The sequence below is a fragment of the Hetaerina americana genome, unplaced genomic scaffold (genome assembly GCF_022747635.1).
Source record: "Hetaerina americana unplaced genomic scaffold, ioHetAmer1.1.p SCAF_37, whole genome shotgun sequence".
Taxonomy (NCBI): domain Eukaryota; kingdom Metazoa; phylum Arthropoda; class Insecta; order Odonata; family Calopterygidae; genus Hetaerina; species Hetaerina americana.
The window spans coordinates 660,641-687,500 of record NW_027286952.1 but is presented as its reverse complement, the minus strand read 5'-3'; the positions used below and the strand labels follow the sequence as shown (position 1 = coordinate 687,500).

Here is a 26,860-nt window from a genome sequence, read left to right as displayed (position 1 = left end):
CGCGCGTTTGCCGTGCCCGGCGTGCGGGGGAGGGGCGGTCGGGAGCCCCGGGAGGGGGTGGTGCGGCCCCCCCTCGCTGCATGCGCGCGCGCGCTCCTCATTCCTCGGATTAATATGAGTGCCCCATCCATCCATCCATGCGAGAGGCAGTCGCCCTTGGTCTCCAACATCTCTCTCTGCGCTGGCATTTAATCTCGTTGGGACGAGACCGTAGCCATTGCGCCGGGGTGCACCACTGCACCGTGGTGCCTTCTTCCCTGAAGGCAAAACACAGCGTCACCCGAACCCGCGGACACCACGGAGTGCGGCCGGCGGTGGCGTGCGACACTGTAGTCGTGGTCTTCCCTCGGTGTCCCCTTCCGAATGTCTGGAAGTCGTTGGCGCCGGTGTTTGGGCGAGCCGGTCCTTTTGAGCGTGGTCCCCCCCCCCTCCCTCGGAGGAGTGGGGGGGGGGTCCCGCGAGTTGTCGGGCAACTGAGAGGCATTCCTCGCTCGCTTCTCGTGCCCCTGCGAGCACTCTTGCGTGATGCTTCATTTAACACTCGAAGCAAGTGCCGTGATCGCCGCAATTGATTGCCTCGAGTGGTGGTCACGTTTTTTGACGTGCACCTCCAATAAAGGGCATTTCCTTCTCGTTGAATGCTCTGCATACTCTCCGCTTGTCCTTCGGCTCAACCTGTCTTCCTCTTCTGCCTCTCTTCGCGTCTCCACCTTTTCTCTTGCTTTGCTTCCGTCTGTAAATTGTATTGATTTACTTCCTGGGTACCCTTCGTTCACTGCGCTCCGTGTCATTCATTGATAGGAGTTCTTTTCCTTTTCGAAATCTCACCTGGGAGTACTGCATAGCAGTCTGTTATGAGATGGAAATGGAAAGAATCTTGGTTTCTGTGGAAATTGATATTCTGAGCGAGTGTATTTCATGCTCCGTATAGCATTCTGTCCCGAGTATTGAGAAATGAGACCTCTTGTCGTCGACTGGGGGTAAAATACGATCGTCATTGACCATATAAACATATGCAGGTATGTGCGCATGTGTGTGTGTGTGTGGGTGCATGCGTATTTTAGTGAATTGATGTGCGTACTATCCTCCGTGTGTGTTTGTGTGTGAATGACGACGTGTATTCATAGTAATTTTAAACGAAGCAAATCAATTTTGTAGCATGGCTCCACTAGAAATAGTGGTGGTATTATGTGCACTTTTCCTTTTTATGATAAATGTTTACTTGTACATTGCACGTTAAATTTCCTTCCTGTACTGAGGCCCTTGCTTGGTGCGTGACTTTGTTTGTTGGCTTGCTGTGTATGCCTGGTGTGGATGCACCCCCTGCCACACATCTTCCCGGCGGCTTGCAGGGTGCTAAGTACAAATAGAATACTAATTTTGTAATGCACTAAGCACTGATTGAAAATATTACGTTGGCTGGCTAACTGAAGCTTCACCATCTGCATTTATTCAGACGTGCGTGACGATTGGTTTCGTATTTTTCCCCTCGTCAAAGTATACGCTGCCAGTGCCTGCCGCACGTGAGCGCTGTTGCAACCTGCCCTTCGTAATGCGGGAGAAGAAATGAAACGATTGGATACTTTGAAAGATTCATCTTGACAAATTAAACATTATGTAAGATAGGTTCTCATGATTATTACCAGTAGACTATTTGATTAGATCTCAGCTGCAGTCGCAAACCACACGTGATCCAATTCCTGCCATTCCATTTCACCGGTTTAAGACTCAACTCTAGTTTGCAGATTTTTCGTTCTGATTGAGTACTGGGAATCTTTTTTGAAGTGATTTTTCGTCCAGGAAATATTTCGAGTCATTCGAATTCTTGTGGCGGCATAGTAGCTTCGGCGGCAAAGCATTTGCACTCCTCGCGGTCCACGGACCCGGGTTCGAATGCGGGTGACGCGTGTGATCATCCTTGTCGGGATTGACCAGCGGATTCTAGATTTAATTGGAAAATATTATTCGTTGCGGGGAGCGGAACTGTCCCACTCAATGCCTCTGCGAATGTTCGTACTCCATGCGTCGTGACCCCACGCGACGGATTAGGGTTCATTTTTGCAATGGGCTCGATTTTTTTATCAAATGCCTCTCAAATCATCAAAAATTTGTTTCTTTAGTGTTTGTTACAGCAAATTTGTTTTCAACAAAATTCTCAATAAATTTGTACCTGAGAAATTTTCTTCAAACCTCAATATTCCAATCGAAAAAAAACTTAAATCATACAGGGACCCAAAATAACAAACGTGGAATCGGTCAAACACTTGGCTGTGACGATAAATAGGGGTATGTCCTGGGGAATACAAATTCGAGAAACATTCGGAACAGCAAGTAGAAAGTTAGGGTTCACTGAAAGGATACCTGGGAAGTGTAAGGAGAGGGTAGGGGAGCTTTGTTATTTCGCGTTAGTTCGACACCACACCTGTATGAGTATGCTGCGGGTGTATTGGAGGGATCCTCACGAGGTAGACTTAGTTTCGGGACTAGATGGAGTGCAACGTGGAGCAGCTATGGCTGTGAACAATTGTTTGATGAAAAAGCTAGCAGTGTCACGACGGGACGAATTAGGATGGGAGCCTGTAGTTGACCGTAGGTTTAAATACAGGTTAAAGTTACTGCGTAAATTTCAGGCAGGTTGTTATCCGAGGATGTTAAAGACATATTTACAGGCCCCGACTTACTATTGTAGATCAGATCAAGTAATCAGGGCGATAGATTGTAGACGGGTAGATTTAAAATTGTCGTTTTTTCCTCGTACCATTAGAGATCACAGTATACACGACAGCGGAGGAGATAATTAGCGTTGGCAGAGTACATATTTTGTCGATATATTGCCTTTTTTTAAAAATATAATAGACCCCGTCTTTTTAACAGTTCTACAGCATGATTTGAATACATGCAGGTATTCTGTTATTGAATATTGTTGCATGTATCGTACTTTCTTTCGTGTTGGATTAACATTTTTCGAGTGAATGATTTGATTAATATTTGTGTAGAGGTGACATGATTGTGATAGAAAAGGCATGGCTGGTGCCCTAACACCCCCCGCCACACACCCTTGCGACGGGTAGCAGGATTTTGTATAGATGTAGATATTAGAAAGACGTTTAGATCCTGATCAACCTCATTAGTCATGCTCTATTTTTGGGCAATTACCGAGGAAATAATTGATGACAAGCGAATAGCTGAACATATACGCTTAACCTTTGAAATATACACGAACGCCATAAATTAATCACATGTTGTCCAAAGGTGGAATGTACATTAAACAAAAGAATATTAACCTTTAAAACACTTTTCTCGCTCTAAGTTTGACAGAAATGCTTTCCTACGTATCATGCTGAATTGAACGGGTAATCTTCGCTCGTTTGTAACAGGATCCATTCAATGGTGTCCTCGTTATCCGTCGGCCATTTGAACGTTGCATTAAGCAAGCGAAAAATTAAATTACGAACGGTAACGAATTAAATTAAAGCCACTGATGTGATGATTATGAATGTCGGCGCAAGCCCTCCTTAAATGTCACACGGAGATTGAGAAACGAGGATTTAGTTCTGGAGGAAAGTGCGAGGGTTTGAAGATTATTGCATCAAATTGTGATCGTTTGCCATGGCATGAAAACATTTTTCGTATACATAAAAAACGTCCTTCATGAGTCACCATCCAATTCAACAAGATGATGTACTCATTTGAGTTGACCGTTTAATTTTCATTGCTTTGTAAACACCGCAACAAGTAAATTATCATCAGCATACCGGTTCAGGTAGGCTTTCGATGGCCACATGAACTTATTCCTGCCACACTTCTCCGAACGCCCCGAGTTAAATATTTGCCCCAGTATCCAGACAACCTATTCTTCGTCTTCACATGCTTCTTAATTTCCTGATTCTAAGGAAGATTCCTAATATTTAAATAAAAAATTCAATTAAGAATGCCACAAGCATAGAGGAAGTAATATGCTGCTTGAATCTGGTTTTTTGATGAAATAGGGCAGCCGCCATCGACATTCTCCGAATTTGGCCTCTGGATTGGTATTGCCAATGCAATCAATGTTATGTAACCATGAATTAGTGGCAGATGCAACTGTTACATTTTCATTCGTTTAAAATATGCTTTTCGCCTTATTTGCTAGTTGGATGAAACTGTATGCCATAATGCTTCCCATAGAAAACAAACCACCATTTGCAGAACACACAGACACGTGATTACTGCGAGTATCTAAAGCGTGTGCGTGCCAACAAAATTTAACGCCCTAAATTTTACCTTTATTAATGATTGGATGGGAATTTTGTTCACATAATGTTAAATTCAAAACTGCAGTAATACCAGTACGACGTGAACTTTCGTGATGGATCAAAATTGCAACACACAGTATACAAGATGCGTCAGAAAAAAAAGTCACTTTGGTTGGCACTCTTCAAGATGGTGACGACCTCGAGGAGTTTCAACTTGAGAGCGTGGAGGAGGGGCGCGGAAGAAATATCGGTATTGGAGGGAAGAAATCAATTTACACTCTATTTTCGTGTCCATGGAGAAACTGGGTGACCGCAGCTCCGTGGAGGCTTGGAAGCTATTTCTGGGAAATGAGAAGGACTAAAGTCATTGATTACTTTGATGTGTAGTGTCGTCACATCGAGAAAACATGAAGTGAAGGCACTAACGGAAGCAATGTAATGGCTGAGAACACAGCAGTAGTCGGAGGGTTCATAGCCTCCGGCAATGGTTACAACCAAATGGAAGGAATTATGGGTGGTCTAAATATACCGCGTGGGTTCAAACACCGCCGCGTTGTCGTGTCCAATGCACGGCACGCGAGGAGATGGGGTCGGCGATGGGAGGAGCGGCGGCAAAGGGGATGGCCTGGCCTCTCTCCACTCCTCACAGCGGTCACTCCGAGTGTTGGGCCACACCGAGATGCTCCCGCTCGAATCGTGATGCCCCGGAGGTCTTGCAAGATGTGATGTCATTTGATTCGTGCGTGAACGTAAGATGGGGCGAGTGCTGGAGGCATAAGGGCTGACTGCTATTCGCAGAATGCAAGACGCGTTCGTTGAGAAACCCCCACAACAAGTTAAAGGTAGTCGCGGAAGCATACGGCACATTTGGCGATCTAAGTACCTTACCTTTGAGTAAGCGTTTGGGGAACATTTTTCAGCATCGGCATAAATACCACGCAATTCACCAAAAAGGTGCATGGCAGGGGGTCCAAGCACCAGGTGGGAAGGGTAGTTGATCAGGGAGGATATGGGAGAGGAAGGGAAAAAGGAAACATATTTATTGCATATATATCAAATAAAGTGCAAATTTGTATTCATGTTGGAGGAAGAATTAGTTCAAAACAAGGGTCAATTCCACGTAAAATATTAGTTATTTGTTATGCGAAGAAATGGAATAAAAATGAACCATGAAACATGTACGACGGGCTTCCACCATAATAAGAAGTTCATGCAGAATTGGGGATATTGTACTGCTTAATAGTCTCCGCCCCAGTAGTCACAGGTGGGGAATGTGACGCACCGCTGTAGTCAGCGGACGGCGTGAGGCGTCCCCCCCCCGCCTCAGAGAGAGAGAGGGAGAGGGACGAGGGATGGAAGGAGGAGAAGCTTGGAAACCACACTAAAGGGTTGGCAATATTGAACCGAGCGCTCCACTCATTAAATGAAATGAATTGAATTCGACGACACAACACACGAGATCGGTGAAAGTGTTGCTATTCGGGTTGCTATAGATATGGTTTACTGTCATTTGAGTAAAACTAATTATTCCCTAGACATCTTTTGAGTCTGCTAGTTATGGCATCTATTTCCTGAATTTTTACATACATGATCCAAGCGACCAATGCTTGTTGGGGTGCGAATAATTGACGAGGAGACCAGAGCGCAGAAACAAGCAGCTCTAAATTTTTTAAAAATTGAATTGAATAGCCGTTCTTGTGATCATTCCCAATCCAACTCCAGAAGCATTTCTGTCACACTCTTCGTTTCATTGCAACACTTTTTGACCAAACGGATCGCGCCCTGCGTTGAACCTTCTCAATTTCCCCTCATGAAGCCTTTTTCACTCGGATCCCACAAACTACATGCATACTCTGAGTGAGGCCTTACAAGAGCAGTGTAACAACTTTCCGTGACCTTGTAGCCACTCCTGCCAACTCCTGCCAACTCTAATAAATCTCAATTTTTTATTTCCTTGCCCACAGATTTTACGTATGTGAACCCCCAAGGTTAAGTCGTCATTAATAGTAACACCTAGGTATTTTACCGTATCAAATATTTCTAGGTCAATTCCTAGTAGTTTTTAAAACCAGCGCTGTTAATCTTTTAAAGAAATTTACCACCGAGCAATTATTATGGTTCAAGGATAACTCTAATTTGCCCACCATTTCAAAATTCAATCTTGATCCTTCGTTAATGTTAAACAATCCTCATCCCCAGATATTTCCCGATGTATTACCGTGTCATCTCCGAGCATCCTAATCTTACTTTTCACTTCGTGGTTCAAAGCTTTAACAAAAATCAAGAAAAACAACGGCCCGATTACACTTCCCTGTGGTACCCCCGAGGTGACTCGTACGAGGTCGGAACAAATAGCGCCGTCAAGGACTACCCTCTGCGCCCGCACTGAAAGAAAGTCTTCAACACAATTTATTACGCTCTCATTTGTGACTTAGTTTACCATTGGGAACCTTGTCAAATGTCTTTTGAAAATCCAAAAAGATCCTATCCACTTGCCTACCAATTTCACCCGATAAAAGTAAGTCACGTATAAATAATCCAAATTGAGTCTTGCATGAGCCGGTTTTCCTGAATCAGTGCTGATTGCTGCTTAAAAAGTCAATGCTATTGAGGAGTCTCACTAACGAACTGGCTAATGATGTGCTCCAAACTTTTGCAACACGTGGAAGAAAGAAGAAAAATGGGTCCGTAACTACTGGGGTCCCTCTAAGTCACCACTTTTAAAAATATGCGTTGTCTGCACGGTTTACCAATTCTCAGGGACTTTGCACTCTGTGAGGAATTTGCTATACATTACTTCGAGATACGGGGCGATACAAGGAGCTAAATGTTTTATCACACTAAGTGGTGTATTCTCGGGACCCGGGGGTTTGTTGTGTTTAATGTCAATGAGCAATTTGACAATTCCTTGTTCGTCCGCTGTTATATTTGCCATGGGTTCAGTATGCATTGTCTCCGGAAGATCGTTTATGAGCATCGTTCGTGAAATGCTTTGGAAGAATTTACTGAGAATGTCAATTTTTCCCTCAATTATTACAATCCCTTAAGCAAGCCGCGGTTTGCTCACCCCATTTTACCTCCCTAACATATGACCAGAACGCTTTAGGGTCACTGTCCTAATACTCGTATAGTATTTTACGTTTTAAGCCTCATAAATCGCTACGTAATTGTCTCTTGGATTCAATATATGAAGATCTATAATTAATATTATCTAGTCCAATAAATGTCAATTCACCGAGGAAGATATGTCATCGCCTGCGTTCTTCACTTTATTGAGTGTAACATTCTCTGCTGTCGAAGGGCTTTTCTAACGCCCTTATTGTATCGCCAGGGGTCGCGATTTATTTTCACTTATTCTATAGAAATGAAGTCAGTGCTGTCTCTTTGCATAATATTTACAAATTGCGACCAAGCTTCGTCCACGCTTGCATGACATATACGCATTTTGAACCCGGGTAGTGAAGAGTTTCATTAATCGGGAAGATTGTCTACGTCTGCTTTATGATCCATAATTATACATTTTTCTTTTTGGTTTAACGATCTGTTTTATTTCTACGTCAAAGTTGACATTAACGGATTTATGTTCCCATAAGCTGCGCTCAGAATACGGTCTGGTGTGTTCGTAAGAAATAGATCTCGTAATATGTTCTCTCCACGGGTGGCCATGGGCACTGCTCGATGAAGGGAGTTTCTCTGCATTAATTGTTTAAAGAATTACAACAATCGTGGTCTTGAGTCCGAGGTTTAACGCCATTCCTGCCCCAATCTATACCGGAGAGGTTACAATAACCCCCAATTATAGTGATGCTGTTATTATTCTCACGTTTAAATTGATACATCATTTGTTCGTCGAGTGCATGAAGTGTTTGAATGTCTGAGTCTGGCGGCCTACAGAGGGAGAATACATTAACGTTGGGTTGATTGGATTGCAACAAGGTACACCAAACGATTGCTATGTCATTATCAGCAAATACGTATTGTCTTATATCAAAAATACTGTTTACTGCCACGAAAACTGCCCCTCCTGATCTGCATGCTACCTCTATCGCGTCGGTAAACTTTGAACTCTATGGGGAAAATTTCTCGGTCGTTTACATTATCACTCAGCCAACTCTCTGTGCCTAAAACGATATCAGCGCGAACTCTTTGGAATACATGCTCGAGGTCCGTTCTTAAAGCTTATGCAGTTTAATACAAGGATAGACAGGCTATTTTTATTTCGAACGACACTCGTAATTATGCCTGACTGTAATTTAGTACGCCTTTGTGGACAAGTATGGGTCAAATGTCTTTCAGTATTGATGAAAATGTTGTCCATTTCTTTTTTTTTATGGTTATCAATGCCTTTATTTGCGGTAGCCGCACTCACCTCGAACCTGTCCTGGAAGTGCGCGTGTTTTTTCGATTCCGCAGTGATGGAGATGTGAATGGTTTAACTTTGCAATTTCGACAATATAAATTGAGTAGCTTCAGGCGTGATGTGGTGGAAGTCGAACATAATGAATAACTGATCGAAGCACTTTTCCACTTGATACCAAGTGGATTGATGTTATCAAGGGGAAAAGTGCTTCAATCAGTTATTCATTCGACAATATACATCGAATTCCCCATTAGTTCCACCCTCTTCTCTTACCTAACAACTATGCTAAAACCTTTGTCCACGTTCGGGCATCCTACGCGCTGCCAACCGCGATGCATCGGCAGTATAATGGACCCCGGAGCGAATTATAGGGGTACCCGACACGGTGAGAGGTCAGGTCTAAGATCAGCAAAGTATGCACCAATAGCACGACAAAATCCCAACAGTTTTCCATTGAAACCTTTTATGCGGCTCCAAACGAGCCTTCCGCGGTCAATGCGCCTCACGATGCTTCAAATGTTTAACTTTTTTGGGACTTTCAACTCCGATTCGTTCTTCGACTCCATCGCGAAACGACAGAAGCAATTCAGCAAGCGCAGGAGAACTGAAGACGTCAGTCTCGAAGGAGAAATCGAGCTATCTCGAGGTGATATTGAGAACAGCTTCATCGCCATCCCCAACACGCTTCTTGTTTTTGCTTCGAAGAGGAAAATGCACAGGACGAGAAGAATATCTACCCCAATTGAAAAAACCAATGTACACTTCTCAAAGCTGGAAGAGATCTTCCGAAATTTTAGCTGGCACTGCAGAAAGCCTATGACCCAGGAGTCTTGCACTTGATCGTACGGAAGAGTAAGGCAAAAATGAATGCTTGCTTTGTTTCAATAGACGTTCTCAAGTAGTCGGCATACCCGAGTCGGCGTCCTCGTTTTTCGAGACCTTAAATCCCATTTCCCGGAAAATGTGCATAGCGTTTTTATAGACAATGCATTGCCAAATACATTAATCCGACTACCCTAAAATTGCCGCATACGAGAAGGTTTTCTTAACGAAACAAAATGATAAAAATGTGTGAATAACTGCTGATTGGTCAGCGTACGCGGCGAGATCTACCCGCCAAATTGAATTGTTTGTATGGCTGGCATAAAATATGTTTCCTGGCTCAGAAAGTACAGGAGAAAGATGAATCCTATTCGTTTTCATTTACAAATATATGTGTAGACCTTGTGGGACTGTCCTTTATGACGTTAAGGGCGAGACTAGGCGTCTGGACGCGTAGACGCTCTTTGCCGCAGTCGGAGAAGGCACGTGCAAAACTGGGCTCAGTTGCATTTGATGGTAACATTGTTGAACACTTCGTTGCACGTTTCGATTTACGTTACAGTTGTTTCATATGGATATTTGCTGCCGGCCATACCTGGTAGACAAGGCATAAGCTGTGGGACATGTCCTAACCTTTGCATTTCGAATTGTTGGGCAATAGATACGTAGTCTGAACGGCCATAGGCTATCGATGTGGTCTCTATTCTTAAATGGTCGTCTATTTCTAGTTGAAGTTATTTGATGCATAAGATATGCGCGTTCTATACATAAAATATGCAAGTCCTATTGATTTTTGTGATTCTATATAATATATGGCTGATTTTGCTGAAGACAATTTTCAAGGAAAAGGAGTGATTAATCTCATAAATATTGCATTCGAAGAATTTTATGATGCTGCATTCCGTGACGCCTTACATTCTATGGTTCCAAGAAGAAAGTAGAGTCAAGCGCTGAGTTAAATTTTGCGCTTAAATTTTCCAACTAGGCGTAATGTTGCATTTTCGGTCCTTCTTAAGATGCCCTCGTGGAGCTAAATTAATGATAGAGAGGGACCGAACGAAACAGCTCCCCTGTCTTCGCAGCGTGCGTGCAATCTGTCGTAGCGCGAGATAGCGATGCCGAGTGTATGCATCGTGAAATTAGCGGAGTTTCAGCCATGGAAAGGAGCCGGGAGCACCAGCGAGACTTGTTGGAAGGCATTTCACCTCCACCGAATGGATTTTTAGCGCATTGCCCTTCCAAAACGGAGTGGCCCGGACCTCAGCCTAAAGGCAACAAAACCGCACTTTGCTGAATGTGGAATCTACTGTCCAGGGAGATGACGAAACTAAGGAAATCGATGCCATTTGGAATATATATATATATATATATATATATATATATATAAAAATATATATATAAATATATATATATATATATTATATATATATATATATATAATATATATATATATATATAATATATATATAATATATATATATATATATATATATATATATATATATATATATATATGTATATGTATGTATATGTATGTACAAATATCTTCCGACTAATCCCTTAAGCCATCACTGTCGATTGATTCTGGAGGGATAACGAGATGGCCAAGGGGTGTGGAGTGGGAAGAGGAGTGACAACTCACGGGGCTCGCTGGGGAATCCTGCGGGCCTGGCGTCGGTGTCACTTGCTTTGGGCGGCGTGAGATAACGGGCGGACGGAGGGATGTGGTGCGGTGGAGAGCAAGGGTGGCTATTATCTAGTCAAAATATTTTTGTCCCTCGGGGGAAGGGAAGGCTTTGATCACGTGACTCTTCGGGTACCAATAGCGGTGGAGCGAGCGGGGCTTAATCATCAGGAAATTCAGTTGCCGTCAGACTGTCGCCGCCGCGTGATCTTCGCCAATCCTTGCGCGGTGTTGCCAAGTTGTGTTGAGTATTACGCGAGAGAGTCTTGGGAAAGGAGTCGGTCTTTTTCTCTACCAATAGAATGCTTTGAGGTGTCACTTCGTGGAATCGATTCATATCGGGAAATAAAATACTTTGTCCTTCCACATATATTCTTCCACACATAATATGTGTGGAAGAACAAAGTATTTCCTCATCCGATATTTTCCTTTAAAGTCAAGGCGATAAATTACATAATTCATTATTGCCTCATCACTGCGTCATGAACTTTTTCCGAACTGAGAAAGACGTAGGCCGGCCACCAATTATTTCGCCCGATGAAGCACTGGGGAGAGTAGCGGAGGCCTGTGCTAACCCATTGTCCTCCGCTACTGGCGAAAAATCCGGACTACTGATTCTTCATTTTTAAATTGTGTTGCACAACGTTTTTGTATTACATCACATACTGCTCCGCATTTTTCCATAGATAAGAGCAATGCGAATATATATTTATGTTTATTAAGCAAGAGCGCCACGGAAACCTAACCTAACGGATTTTTATGATTTCCAAAGAGATTTATTTATTGTATTTGCCTTATTGCGTAATATGTTTGCTGTTTTGACGAAATAAATATTAAGAAACGGAGGTCATCGTGCACGGAAGGAAAGAAAGGGAGCGAGGAAGGAATGCGAAGAGTGGAGTGGGCATTAATATATGCACATCTACACAAAACCCCGCCAGCCGCCGGAAGGGTTTGTTGCGGGGGGTGTTAGTGCACCATCCATAAAACAGAATAAAAACTCATGCAAAGTAAAGCGAGCCCACGCCAACTAATAGATTCAGGAAAACCCCATTTCCAATCACAAACTGCAAGTAAATATATTTTAATTCACAATAATCTTGCAAATGAAAATCTTACGCTCTAACTTTGAAATTGAATAGATACTTGTTTCCGCGAATGCCATCTCTGCCTCCTGACCCCACTCTTCACATCTGCATCCACAAGCACCCTCAAGGTCACCGGTAGGGTATACGTATGGCAGGGGCTATTCCAAATCTACATAATACCCAGCAAGATGCAAGAGCTATTTCTGAGGCCATCGTTTTGCATGCCCGAGCAGGGATTTGATCAGGGCCTGAATATTTGTTTGTCTTTAAGTTGGCGTTCGATTCCAAGAGGGAAGATTACAATTACATATATCGGGTAATGAGAGCGATGGGTTATAGACTCGCGTTCCATAAACATTTATTACGAGCGGTATAGAAATAGTGCTTTAGTGTACTACCTTTTCCAACTTGGTGGTCAGTGTTTGTCCATTGCTTTTCCAGGATGACACTGTAGACTTGTTTCCTTGACCCTCCCGTGCATTTGACCAAACTATTTACCCGATTATTCTCCGAATTTTAACCACCTAATCTTCAATTTTTTTAATTTCCATTTACGCCTTGCGTCATGCTTTACTTGCTAACGCTTGGGCTGTTTTATAGTTATTTATTATTCCATTTTGTTTTTTTGCTAGACTCGACCTCGCGTGATCTCCTCATCTTCGAATACTATGTTTTTTTGGCGTTTCATTGCTTTACGTACTTATACTTCGTACCAAAAAAGTTCCGTCAGACATTGGAGACAGATCGGAGGGACAGGAGGCTAATCCGCAACCTGTACATGTCTCAGACTGCTCAGGTGCGGGTGGGGAACGGGGAGTCCGGATGGGCAGTGTTAGGAAGAGGTGTAAGGCAGGGTTGCCCATTATCGCCGTTTCTGTTCAACCAAACGAAAACTTGATCGTCCGCAATCCCAACTGATTTCACGAATTCCCCGCCCACTTTCATTCCTACCTCCAGTTCCTCCCATACCTCTTTAATCATTTCCTCTGCGTACAGGTTGAAATACATACAATACATGCCTCTTCTATAATTCTCTTTTTAATTAGTCTCTCCATTACCTTTCCCAGCTCTGGGAGGAGAGTGATCGGTCGGAACGCTTCAGCGTTCGCTGGGTCCTTACGCTTATCCCTTAGAATAGCGTGTAGCTTCCCAAGTTTCCAGGTTTTCGGAAAGTATGAGAGGACTATACACCCGGAGTTGCATGACTGAAACGTCGGAGTCCGCCCATGTTCTAATAAGTTCTAGTTGGGCGCGGGGAGGCAAATCTTATCGATCGCCTCGAGGGTCGCACCGAGCAATCCTCCACCCCGGGCGAAATGCAGCACTCGGCGGCGGGAGCGGGCTCGGGGGCGGACGCTCTTGCCCCCCGCTGCCCCCCCCCCCACGCCCCTGGTGCCGGCGCTGGACCGCGGGGTCGTCCTCCGCAATGGAGACCTCGACCCTGAAATACCGCCGCACCTCGTCGCGGCCTGGCCGTCTCCATGGTAACGGGCGCATTCGAGTAGGGGGAGGGGGGGTAGAAGATGGCGGTGGCGCGCTCACTTTCCGTTAACGGAACGGGTGGAATCCCTGGCAAAAGTTACACTGGCAGCAATTACAATGAAAAAGAAGAACCGTATCGGTTCCAATAACTATGCCCTTGGCCTCTCCATTCGATATAAGGTATGTTCATCGAGTTTATTATTATTCAACGTCTGCGGTAAACACCTAACACAGCGGTAAACACCTAACACAGATAAGGTCTCCTTGGAAATTAAGCTCTATTGAATATTCAACGGGGAAATTGTTTTATTCCGTTTGAATTATTTGTACAATATGCATTCCGACACAGCATGAACCACAATCAATATATAATCGATTGTGTGCAGATCCTTGCTTCATCCGAATTCAACTAGTTGGCGAAGCGTACTTCAGAGACCCACTGTTTGACCTACGCGCTGACCTGCAATTAAGTTTAAGATAAGACCGACAGGGCCAGGAACCCAAAAGAAAGATTTTCTTGTTTGACCCGGCCGATTACGAAGGATTAAGGCGTGACCTACGGCAGTCTCATGGCTCATTTAAGGAAAGTAGTGGGAGCAGAGACAGTGATAGTTTGTGGAGTGCTTTTCTCGACGGTACGTGATCTGCAATTGAAAAATATATTCCTAGTGAAATTATTTATCATTATATCATTTTGTTTGCTGCTAGACTCGGCCTTGCGTGATATCCTCATTTTTGATTGCGATGCTCTTTGGTGTTTTAGTGCTTTGCATATTTCCACCTTGCACCATCTTAATTCCATCCCGTCACTTTTAAATTTACTAGGTATGTATTTTTCTATTGCAGCCCCCTTGACGTCGAGAAAAACTCTCACTGACTCTGTTGCTACTGTTTTCCTTAAATGTACGTATTATAAGACTACTGCATCTCACGCCTTCAGCCATCTCTGTCTCTGCGATTCTATGTCGACCAAATTCAGTGTAATGATGAAAGAGGGACTTTGCCTACCTACATGGACTTTTTTTATTACGACCTATGTTTCTTTACAGCGTGACATCTCCAGCTTGATGTTACACTCTAATGTAACCTGAAGATGTTACGCGGTAACGATACCTAGGCCGTAATAAAAATACATTCTATGTTGATAGGCAAAGTGCCTTCTTTCATGATGAAGGATTTCCACCAAATTACGCCGGAAACTTTCATTTGTCAATTCAATACAGATTAATTTTTTGCTACAGCGTTACTGGATATTTTGAGCGTCATTCGTGGGGAGTGTTTTACAGACTAGAATTGTTATAAAGTTGGGTCTCTGATTGTAATAAACTTTTCTGTATTCATATGGAATGGCAGTACCTCTGCAGAAAATGCGCAATGTAGGCAATGAACGTGAACCCCACTTCAAATGCACAGTGATGCTAAGAAAATGTTCAACTCTTGAACCGCCAAATTGGGACTAATCTCATCCTGGCAGTAAGTGAATGGGATACGATGCATATTTTGATAAAATATTGTCTGGGTATTCACGTCTTAAACCGCTACCATTAGCGAACGAAAGAACCAAAGGTGTTTGAGGAGGGAGTGGAAATTCAGTGTTACGCCTCCTTGTCAGTCGGTGACATGATCATTTCTTCGGAGAGTGAATGAAAATGCGTCCTATAGTTAACGTAATGCGTCCTCAAAGGGAAGTTTGGTGAAAAATGTGAGAGCGAGCCAATGGCGGGATACTGTAGAGGAAAAATGGGAAGATATTAAAAAGGGATATCGAAAGCCATTAACGTAACCACAGGAAGAGTAAATCATCTGGAAATGGCGAGGAAACGATGGATTAATTACGATAAAATGAGGAGTGTGGATGAAAGAAGGAAATGAAAGGAATTAAGAAATCAAAGCCAACAAGGAGGAGATACAAAGAGATGAATGAAAAACTGAGGCGGCAAACGATTGCGATAGGAAAAAAGGTGAAAAGCGCAGTGCGATAATGTGGAGAGTTGAAAAATATATGAAAGGGAGTTGCGCTGTACAGGAAAGTAAAGAAGTGAAAATCTGTGTACACAATTAAAGATATTGTAGGAAAATCAATTATCGAACCGGGATAAGTATCAAAAGAGATGGGAAAAATACGAAGTGAAAATATATGAGGATGTTAGACCTGCTAAAAGAAGAAATGTCGACGTGGCTGAGAATCAGGTAGACTGGTTTGCGAAATAGAAAGGATATTAAGGGTCTTGAAATCAGATGTGGTCGCAAAGGCACTCTTTTTTTAAAATAACCCCGGAGTTACATACAATGCAGTTTAGGAAAACGTGGGAGGAAGAGTTCTGCACGGATTATGCGAGTATTTATGAGGGACGAGTGTATCCGCAAGATCAGTACCATTTTGGATTCCAAGCACATAAAGGTGCATATACTATTTGATCAATGGAAAACAGAAGGTTTGAATACGCGCTCAGCACGCAGAAAACGGTTCTTAGGATCCGAATTTGGAGGATGAAGAGGAGGGTTACTAATCGTATGAAAGGTTCAGGAAGGGGAGAGCCACGCGTGTTGCCAGAGAAGACCGTATGGAGACACTACTAGAAAGGAACATGAAGTTCAATAGAGATGAACAAGTTTGATTAGTAGGCTTAAAGAGGATGTTTGATAGAATGACATGGTTGGTATAAAAGAGTAGATATATTGCAGAAAATAGGAATGGATTGGAGGGATAGGAGGCTAATCCGCAATCTGTGAAATGTGTCTCAGAATACTCAGGTGAGAGTGGGGAACGGAGAGTCCCGACGGGCAGTGTTAGGAAGAGGTGTAAGGTAGGGTTGCCCATCATCACCGGTGCTATTCAACGTATTTGTGAAGGAAATGATCAAAGAGGCATGGGAAGAACTGGAGTTAGGAATGAAAGTGGGTGGGGAAATCGTAATATCAGTTAGGTTTGCTGATGATCATGCTTTAGTTTGTCAGTCAGGCAAGGGGTTGCAAGCATTGCTAAGTACATTTGAAAGTCAGTGCGATAATTATACGATGAGAATAAATGTTCACAAAACAAATGCTATGTAGCTTTTCAGCAAGAGAAAAGCTAAATCAAACGTTAAGGTGGAGGTGTGAAATGTATAGGAGGTGAAAGTTTCCCTATTTCGCAAGTGTGTTGATTCGAAATAATCAAGGTGGCAGGAGATGAATTGCGTCGGGCAAATAAGCTGTCCTCCACATCTACCCAATACCTCTCGTCCCGCCGCATGGGCATCTGGGGTGGAGGGTGCTGGGTCACCCGCCATGCGTGCTCTATCTCAATCATGTCACCTATAGACAAACATAGGTATGATCATGTGCTCTCAAAATGTTGTCCGCACGAAAGAAAGTACTTAAATGCAACAATATTCAATAGCAGGATGCGCATACTATTAAAATCATGCTGAAGAAATGTTAAAAAGACGGGGTCTATTTTATTTTAAAAAAAGGCAAGATATCGAGTTGGTTCACGGGAGATATAGGAAATATTGAGGTATTCTTAACGGTTTCACGATTTACAGAAGGGAAGGGCTGATAGACATGTTGGGGGAGTAGTCATCGCTGTTAATTCCCGTATAAGTAGCTAACGATAAAGATGCGACGCGAAATAGCATGGGAAGCGTTTGGTGCAACGTATAGGACTAGAGCGACGGAAGCCTTCTCGTGTGCTCATCTTGCAGATCCCCAGATTCCAACACAGATGTTTCACTCGACGACCGAATATCCACTCTCACCAACAAACACAGCAACAGTGTACAATTATAATCGCTGGTGAAAGTAATCTACCATCAAAAGATCGAGACCCTTACTGCGTTGAAAAATCTGCCAAAAACAGACATCCAGGTGAATAAATCCTCCAGATATTCCCCAAACACTCTTAAGAATAAATTACGATATCGCTAACCAAGGAGCCACAACCTTCTTTATCCAAAGTCTGTCCAATAAATACATGAACTGAGGCCATATAAACTTCATTTTGAAAAATTTAGTCTACATCGCTTTTGTCCCCTTCTTCAAAGTACTCTCCATTCGTTGCTATGTCATGTCCATACTCCATCTTCTTCTTTTCCACTGTTAATTAAACAGTTTGGAAGTCCTCCTCGGCAGTTAGGAATTTTAACACTTTTTAGAATAAATTGCTAAACGAGGTAAATTTTAACGGAATTCGAGGATATTGAAAAAATGCGAATTACCAGAATTCAATACAAAAACCCTGACAACCGATGCAGAGAACAATATTTCATAAGTAATATACGCGAATTAATGCTAACGTACATTGCATTCAAACTTGAAAGCAACAGCTGGTACAATGCTAGATGGTACAATGGAAAAGTCAGATCGGTATTCAAAAAGAAAATAAGGCTGGAGTCGGATTTAAAAGAGTTTAGAAAGTAGTGACGTAGCATACTACCTTGATCAAAAAGTTCCAGGAATAACCACCGTGTGGTGCTCCCATCGTTCCGATTTGAGTTCTGTTTTTTTTGTTAAATTGGTACATCTGTTGTTGATATTCCCTTTAAATCTTAGTGTCATAACTTGACATTTGCAAAAGTTACGTAGCCAAGAGTACATCTATCTCTGTGTGTGTTGGCGATTTTTTACAATTGCAGAAATGGATTTAAAATTGCAACAACGAACTTGTATTAAATTTTGCGTAAAAAACGGATTTAGTGGCGCACGGACGTGGGAATTTTGGAAAAGTGTTTCGGCAACGATTCTCTAAAAAAAACGGTCGTTTACCAGTGGCACGAGCGGTTCAGAAGTGGTCGTGAGTCAATCGAAGATGATGAACGCAGTGGCAGACCATCGACATCGAAAGTCGGTGAAAAAATTGATAAAGTAAAAGAAATGTTGGTCAATAACCGCAAATTAACCATCAGAGAAATAGCGGAGGACTTGAACATTGCCTATGGATCCGCCCAAGACATTGTGGTTAATGATTTGGGTTTCCGTCGTGTAGCAGCAAAAGACCTCAATTTCATGCAAAAAAGAGACCGTGTTGACGTCGCAAAAGACATGATTTGCGAGGCTGAATCCGATCCCACATTCATCAAAAGGATCATTACTGGAGACGAGACGTGGGTTTATGAGTACGACACGCAATCCAGACATCAGGCAAGTGAATGGCGTTCACCAAATGAGCCGAGACCAAAAAAACCACGTCGTTTTCAGTCAAAAAAGAAGGCAATGCTGACGGTTTTCATGGATTACAACGGTGTAGTGCATCATGAATTTTTGCCAGAAGGCCAGACAGTAAACAAAGAGTATTATTTGGGCGTTATGAGACGTTTGCGTGAAGCAATTCGCCGAAAGAGACCAGAAATGTGGGCAGAAAACTCGTGGATTTTGCACCATGATAACGCACCGTCGCACAGTGCTATCATTATTCGTAATTTTTTGACGAAAAATGCAACAAATACCATCCAACAGCCACCGAATTCACCTGATTTGGCTCCCTGTGACTTCTTTCTGTTCAATCGAGTTAAAAAACCATTACGGGGAACGCGTTTTAGCAGCCGAGAGGAAGTAATGGAAAAATCGCAGGAAGCACTGATGGACATACCGAAAACCGAATATAAAAAATGTTTCGAGGATTGGATCAAGCGCTGGCATAAGTGTGTTGCAGTCGATGGGGATTACTTTGAAGGGGACAATATAGATTTAGATGAATAAACTTGTATTTTTAATTTTCTGAATAAATTCCGGGAAATTTTTGATCAAGGTAGTATATGAATTCATTCAAACAGAAATTAAATAATGTCGCGGTAAAACAAAATGTATCACACGCAAATCCTTACACTCCTTCAAAACTAAAATGTTATGCTAATATTTTGAGGAAAATTCAAAGTCATTCTGGTCTTAAGTTAGATAAATACAGGGTAAACATCCAACTGTACATTTTTTGAAGACGAAAAACGGCGAACGTATTGACAACAACGTGAAAAAAGCACATATTTTAAACACGTTTTTCCAGAGCGTCTACAATAAAGATTCAGACGCAGCAAACCACCCGGAGAGCACATGGGCAAGATAGCACTGACCAAGAACATCAGCCACGTTGCATCATGGCCAACAAAGCACCAGGTCCGGAAGGAATACCTGATAGGATATTGAGGGAATTGGCTGAGGATATTGCCGCATTTTTAGGAAGTACTTTTCTTAAATCGATAGAAGAAAGAGCTCAGTACCTTGCGAATGGAAACTAGCCCACAAAACTCCCAATCATAAAGGCGGCGAAAGAGAGAAACCAACCAATTACCGAACCACTTCAATAAAATCGATTTCATGCACAATATAAGAACATTATCATCAGTAACGTAATGACATTTATCGAAAGTAGGCACATTTTATTTTATTTATCAGGAAATCAACCAGCTAATGTAGGTTTTGGATGGGCACAACAACCAAATAAATATTTTGTGACTCCTAACAAAACACAATCCAGTATCCTACTCAATATCAGGTCCCTCTCCATCTCTGAGTACTTTCTTCCTCCCTTCATCCCGTCCTACATCCCTATCCTGTTCCTTCCCTTTCCTCGTTTGCCTAACATTCTCCCCTCTATTACAGTCTTCAACATCCCACTGCCGGTCAATACCCCCTTCATCCGCTTTTCCTGCCTCCATAGGATTGCTTCCAACGAACCCCTCTCATCGCCCACCATACAAAGTGCTTCCTCATTTGTTTTCTTCTCTGTCCATTTCACCTTCTCCATTCTTCTCCACACCCACATTTCAAAAGCCTCCAGTCTACGTCTATCCTCCTGCCTCAATGACCACATTTCCGCGCCGTACATAGCTACGCTTTACGAGTCTTTTCTTAATATCCTTACTCTAAGTCCCTGTCATCAACTCCCTCCTCCTTGTGAAAGCCTCTTTGCCTTGCGCAATTCTTCTCCTTACGTCCCTAATACTTTGACTGTGTTGGTCCAAAACACTTCCGAGATACGTAAACTGTTCTACCTGCTCTAGTTTTTGCCCTCCTATTTTAATGTTTAGCTTAGCCTTTTTCTTTCTAGAAAATCGCATAGCCTTTGTTTCATTCGTATTGATTCTCATCCCATATCATTCGTACTGAATTTTCAATTAACTCAGCAATGCTTGTAACCCCTTGGCTGACTGACAAACTAAAGCTTGGTCATCAGCAAACCTAACTGATTTTACGAATTCCCCGCCCACTTTCATTCCTACCTCCAGCTCCTCCCATGCCTCTTTAATTATTTCCTCTACATACAGGTTGAACAGAAACGGTGATAATGGGCAACCCTGCCTTACACCCCTTCCTAACACTGCCCATCCCGACTCCCCGTTTCCCACCCGCACCTGAGCAGTCTGAGACATGTACAGGTTGTGGATTAGCCTCCTTTCTCTCCAATCTATTCCTATTTTCTGCAATATGCTCATTATTTTTTCCCAATTCACTCTATCAAACGCTTTTTCGAAATCTACGAAACAGGCAAAAAACTCCTGGTTGTATTCTATATTCCTCTCGCTATCCTTTTGCTTAATATCCTTAGAACAACTTCAGCTGATTGGGATATAAAAATTATTGCCCTGTAATCCTCACATGATGTAGCCTTTACTTTTTTCGGAATAATAACTAAAACTAATCTCACAAAATCTTCCGGCCAGATTCCTTCCTCAAAGATACTATGAATCAGCCCATATCCTTTTCCTCCCACATTTTCCAAAGGATTTAAGTAGTTACGCAGGAATGTTGTCTACCTCCACGGCCTTATTTAATTTCACCTCCCCTTTCTACCTAATCGTCAAGTGTGCCTGGACCTCAGCTATCTTCCTCTATGTCATGTTTTCTTTCTATACCTAAACTTGGTGGCTTAAGTTTTTAATCATACAGTTTTTCTATGTATTCCTTAATATATCTTGGGTCTTTTCTATTTCAAGTATTATGTAACCGACTTATGTCTTACTGTTAAGACACTTATTTCCTTCTTCCTTCCCATTAGTGTTTTTACCTTCTTGTAAAACGCACAAATTTCACCCTCCCTCTGCAAACTTTCCACACCCTCGCACTTCGTCTTCCACCATGCTTCTTTTGCTCTTCTTGTTACCTCCCTCATTTTATAATTTTACTCCTTATATCTCTTTCTATCAAACTCTGTGTTTACATTCTTCCATTTCCTTTTCTCACCCATCTTCGTAATCATCTCAGCCGTGATGCATGGTTTCCCTGTCCTTTGTCCACCCAGGATCTGCAATGACCCCGACTCCTTTGATAAATTCCTCTCAAATCTACACCATTCCCTCTTCCAAAGAGGTTATCCTGAATCCCTACTAAACAAAAGAATCCGAAGACATGCTTACACTCCCATCTTATCTTCTTTCAATGTGTACCACATACAGGCACACATACTTACTGTACACGTGCTTCCCAGAGACTCTTTGATCCACACTAAAACACTTCTACCCTATCCTCAAGAGCAACAACTGCACCACCAACCTTTTTCCCGAATGTCCTTCCGTTACTATTAAATACATCCCCGCAAACCTATCAGATCTCCTCATCTCAACGTATCCTATCATTAAATCCCCGTCCCATCTCAAAGCCACTCCCAAGTTCTGCAGTGCCACAAACCAAGATATAAAACATGCCCTATTTACTCAAACCGTATCCCATCCCTCTCCCACCCGCTTTTTAAATCCCTCCCACCAATTCCTTACGCCTCATGAACCTCCAGCAATGTAGTACCCTTCTGAAGTGCGAACTATGCCCTTTCTTCCAAATGGAACAATGTACCCCAGCTCTAAATATTAGATTCAATAATCAACGTGCCTCATGCAAGAATTCTTCCTTGATTGGGATGCTCCCAATCCCAAAGGACGCCTCCGTATATAACGCTCCCTTTGATAAATGCTAGTCTCTATTTTAGCATCCCTCCCAACCTCCGACCTTCCTCTCAAACTCAAAACAATAGAGCAGGTGTGCATCTCGATCCTTGATTCCTGGAATGAGCCAGGTCTAAATGTCAGACATTAATTACCCCGGCCTCCAGATATTTTCATTACCCCTCCACTTTCAAAACCTTCCATATTAATCCAACATTTCCAAACGTTCCCCTCCCAACTCTTCCAACACCAAACCTTTCTCGGCCGTCCCCTTCCACCCAGAGTCCTCGTCCTCTCGTCTCGAAACCTCTCCGCAGAGGAAGGCGGCCCGCCCAAATTTCGTCTTTTGTGTTTTTCTATATTTGGGTCAAACAATATATGTATATATGTATGTGTTTATATAGCAGTGTACTAGTGCATGAAAATGCGTTTTTATCTGCGTGTGTGTTTGCCTATGTACACGAATGTAAGCCTACATATATTTAAAGTAGTCGAGGCATACTTAACATAAAACATCTCACTCATTGCATGATTTTACTAGAAACGCTGGGGGTACCGTATGCACTCCGCTTGAGTCCGATAACCGGTCATCATTTCATTACCCAACTAAATTATTTCTGTAGAAGTGTCTAATTCATGGCGCGGAACTTTGGTCCCGTGCATGGCACCGCTGCGACACACCTTTTTGGTGGATGGGGGGATATACATACTATATGTACAGGGTGTATATGTATACGTAGATGAATGCCTGGTGAGGATAAACCCTTTGTCAAACACCTTCCTAGTGGCTTGCACGGCGTCATGTAGATGAAGATTCATTTTGAGAGATGAAGGTATTTCATGCCTTTTGGTAAATATCCGCTCCAAGAGAAACACTTCACCAACCTACGTCATACATTTTTGTGCTCCAGTTCAAAGGAATCTCACCACGAGTTCACATTAATAGAACCTGTTTTCTGCGTTATGGAGTTTGATCCATTGAATGAAAACCAGGGAAAGCAGCATTTTACGAAGGGTTATATCGTGAATATGCACGAAATCAGGGGGAAATATTGATAAAATGATTGTTAAGGCATCTTAGTAAGTATAAGTATATCTCCCTCTGACCGGGACGATGGGGCCGAGGATGGGAGAGGAAGAGGGGGAGTGGGGGGGGGGGGGGTAGGGGGCGCCGGCGCACTCCCTCTTCCCCCCAGCGCGTCTGTGCCCGCTCCGGCTGTGACTCAAAGGTCACCGCTTGCGGCGCTGGGAGCGAGCGCGTCCCTCTAAGGGGTCTCCCCTCCCCCATCCGCCCCCAAACTAAGGTTCGTGCCTGCGTCAGCGCTAGGTGCGTGCGTCGAAGAGGCGACCAGGCGTTCAGGCAGACTCCCGTCCGCGCGTCGGTCGGGCGGACAGGTCTTTTCAAAAAGTTACCGAACTCCATTTAACGCAAAGATATAATTCACAAACGAATTATTGGTCAGGGTCCCCTTCAAATTAGTCTCCGCCCCAACGTATACATGCACTTATCCCAACGGAGTTTTCATTTTTTGAAATAGTCCTGGAGCACTTCTTCCGGAATAAATCTTCATAAGCCCCTCCGTAGAATTCCTCTCTCTCTCTCTCTGACAATACTTTTTCCTTTGAGCGAGGTTTTTAGTTTGGGGAACTGGAATAAGTGACATGGGGCGGTTCTGGCGAGTAGGATGGGCGTGCCAGCACAGGGGCCTCATTATTGGCTAATAACTTGAGATGTCCAGGGAGACGAATGAGCCAGGGCGTTGTCGTGGTGAAAAAACCACTCACCGCTCCTCCAAAGTTCGGGCCGTTTTCGCCTGATTCTCTCTCTTTCGCGTTTCATAACCCTTCGGTAGTACTCCATGTGTTCCGTCTGACCTTTAGGGAGGCATTCGTGATGCATAACTCCCTTTGCATCGAAAAAACAGTCAACATCACCTTGACATTCGAGCGAACTTGTCGAGTGTTTTTGGGATGTTTCACCAATCCACTGTGAAGATTGCCTCTTTCGTTTCGACGATGTGTCCATAAAGCCATGACTCATCCATTACCTGTTGTGGTCCTGGACAAGAGGGTTTCAACCTCTTCAGCTCGATCAGGCGAGCTGTGAATTTGGCGGTGACTCGATGCATACTCAATTTTTCAGTCAATATTTCAAAGCACGAGCCAATTAATTAAGATTCCATACTCTTCTGCAAGTTCCCTGAATGTCTCTTTGAGATGGTTCGCTTTCTCGATGCGAGGTTCATCAGTCGACGTGGATTGTCTTCCGGGACGATCGTCGTCTTCCCCTGATTGCCGCCCATTTTTCAATGGATAAACCGCTCATGACACGCGATGCGTTTCGTAGCATCCTCGCAATGAGCCTCGGTAAGCATCTCAGAAGTCTCGGTGAATGATTGGCAGAGTTTCACGCAGAATATCACGTAAAAAACGTTGCTCCTTCAAATAGCTCACTTTCGTGGATCCGAGTTTTCGCCGCACTCCCCGAACACCCCTTCACATAAAATGACGTCACTAATCAACAGAACAAGATATCAACAAAGTGTTTGAAGGTGGTTATTTTGGAGGTTTTTGTGGACACAACGCCTCGAAAAGGATCAAAAAATAACCTACTGGAGGGGTGCCACTCAAAAGGTTCGGGAACCTTTTCAATTTACAATGAATGCTTGGTTGGTGGCTCATCTCGGGTATTTAGGGATGGCACTGTCCACTTATTTTGCTGAACCTCCCGTAAAGGTGACTGCAATGCTTTTGGATTTGCGCCCACATATTCACCCAATCGTTTATTTTCAAATTCTGTTAACGCCTATCGACACGATTTCCTTGCTTTACGTTTTGGCTGTTTTATAGCAATGCATTATTTCATTTTGTTTATTATTACACTCTTACTTGCGTGATATCCTCATTTTTGAATATCATCCTATTCAGTTTTTTAATGCTTTGCGTAGTTACACGAGTTCTGTACAAGAAAAGATGAGACTGGTCTTACAACGCGGTAATTACTCGACGGAACCCAATCATTATTTAGGTTTCGTCTTCTGGCGGCCTCTCTGAGAAGTAAAACACGACCCCCGTGGCCCTATCTAGACTTGTCTCCGCACAATAGCGATTCTTGCCTGATCTTGAACACACTCACCGTACAAATGCGTGTGGCGGTGAAAATGAAGATGTTATAGAAGCAGCGGGTGTTCATTGAATTTCGTCTTAAGCTTGGGAAATATGCAAATTGAACTTATGCAATGATTCCAGAGGCATTTGGCAATGAATTGTCTGGAGCAAACTAAGATTATTTTTCGGACGTAGGGAATTAAAGACCCCGACAGATTGCGAGCTACTCTCGAGAGACACAATATCGGATCGGTTCAAGGAATGGGGAATAGTACTGAACATTAGCAAATGCCCAGTTTTGTAATTATGGAGCAACGAAAGTTATCAGCAGGATATAAATTATGAAATGGAGGGTCCAGTGTTAAGTGCGGCCGATCAAGTTGAATATTTGGGGGTGACTCTAGCACCACGACTTTCACGGGAAGACCATATATCAGGAGAATATGCGGATCCGCTTTCAAGAAACTGGGCTTCATTAAACGGGAGGTGGGGAAATGTAATGAGAAAGTTGAAGAGAGGTGTTATTTCACTCTAGTTAGGCCAACTTTGGAATACGCCGCAACTATTTGGGATCCTCGTGAAAAAGTGTTGCTAAAAGGATTAGATGAAGTCCAGGGGAAATACACCAGAGTCATGAAAAAACGTTGCGATAATAAGACGAGCGTGACAGGTCTTCCAGAGGAAATTGGCTGGGGGCCGCTTGATATGCGAAAAGAACAAGCGAGAATTGGACTTTTAGAAAAGGTCCAGAACACACGACTTTATCTATGGCACAAAAGGAATTACTATGGCCTCTCACTATTTAGGTTGGCTAGACACAAAGATAACGCAAGGGGAGATAGATTCCAGTACAGATGAGTACACATATACGTCCTTTCCCCAGACAATTAGGAATCACAATAGGGAGAAATCGAAGTGATTATTGGAAGGGTAGAGACGTTTAGATTTACGAATGAGGACAAGATTAAACGCTGAGTGAACATAAGGTATATTAATGCAACAATTTCAGAGCGTAAAAATCATTCGCCTTGACTGGGACTCGAACCCAGATCCCTCAATATCCGGTCGAGTGCTTTAGCCACTTAAGCTACCGAGGCGTCCTCTTAAACTCTGAAAATTTTGGGGCTTTTAAAGGAACTAGATGTTATGACGAAATACCGTACATACAATGTCACATGCATTCGTAGTCGTGCGCGAGGCGCCACTGTCCACGAGGTTAAAAGCCAACT

General features: G+C 43.1%; 1 protein-coding gene across 1 annotated transcript in view; it reads right to left on the bottom strand.

The window, feature by feature from the left end:
* LOC139691536 (GTP-binding protein Di-Ras2) overlaps window positions 1-26,860 on the bottom strand; it is a 169,445-nt gene that overhangs the window by 67,452 nt on the left and 75,133 nt on the right. The gene's annotated exons all lie outside the window — the stretch shown is intronic.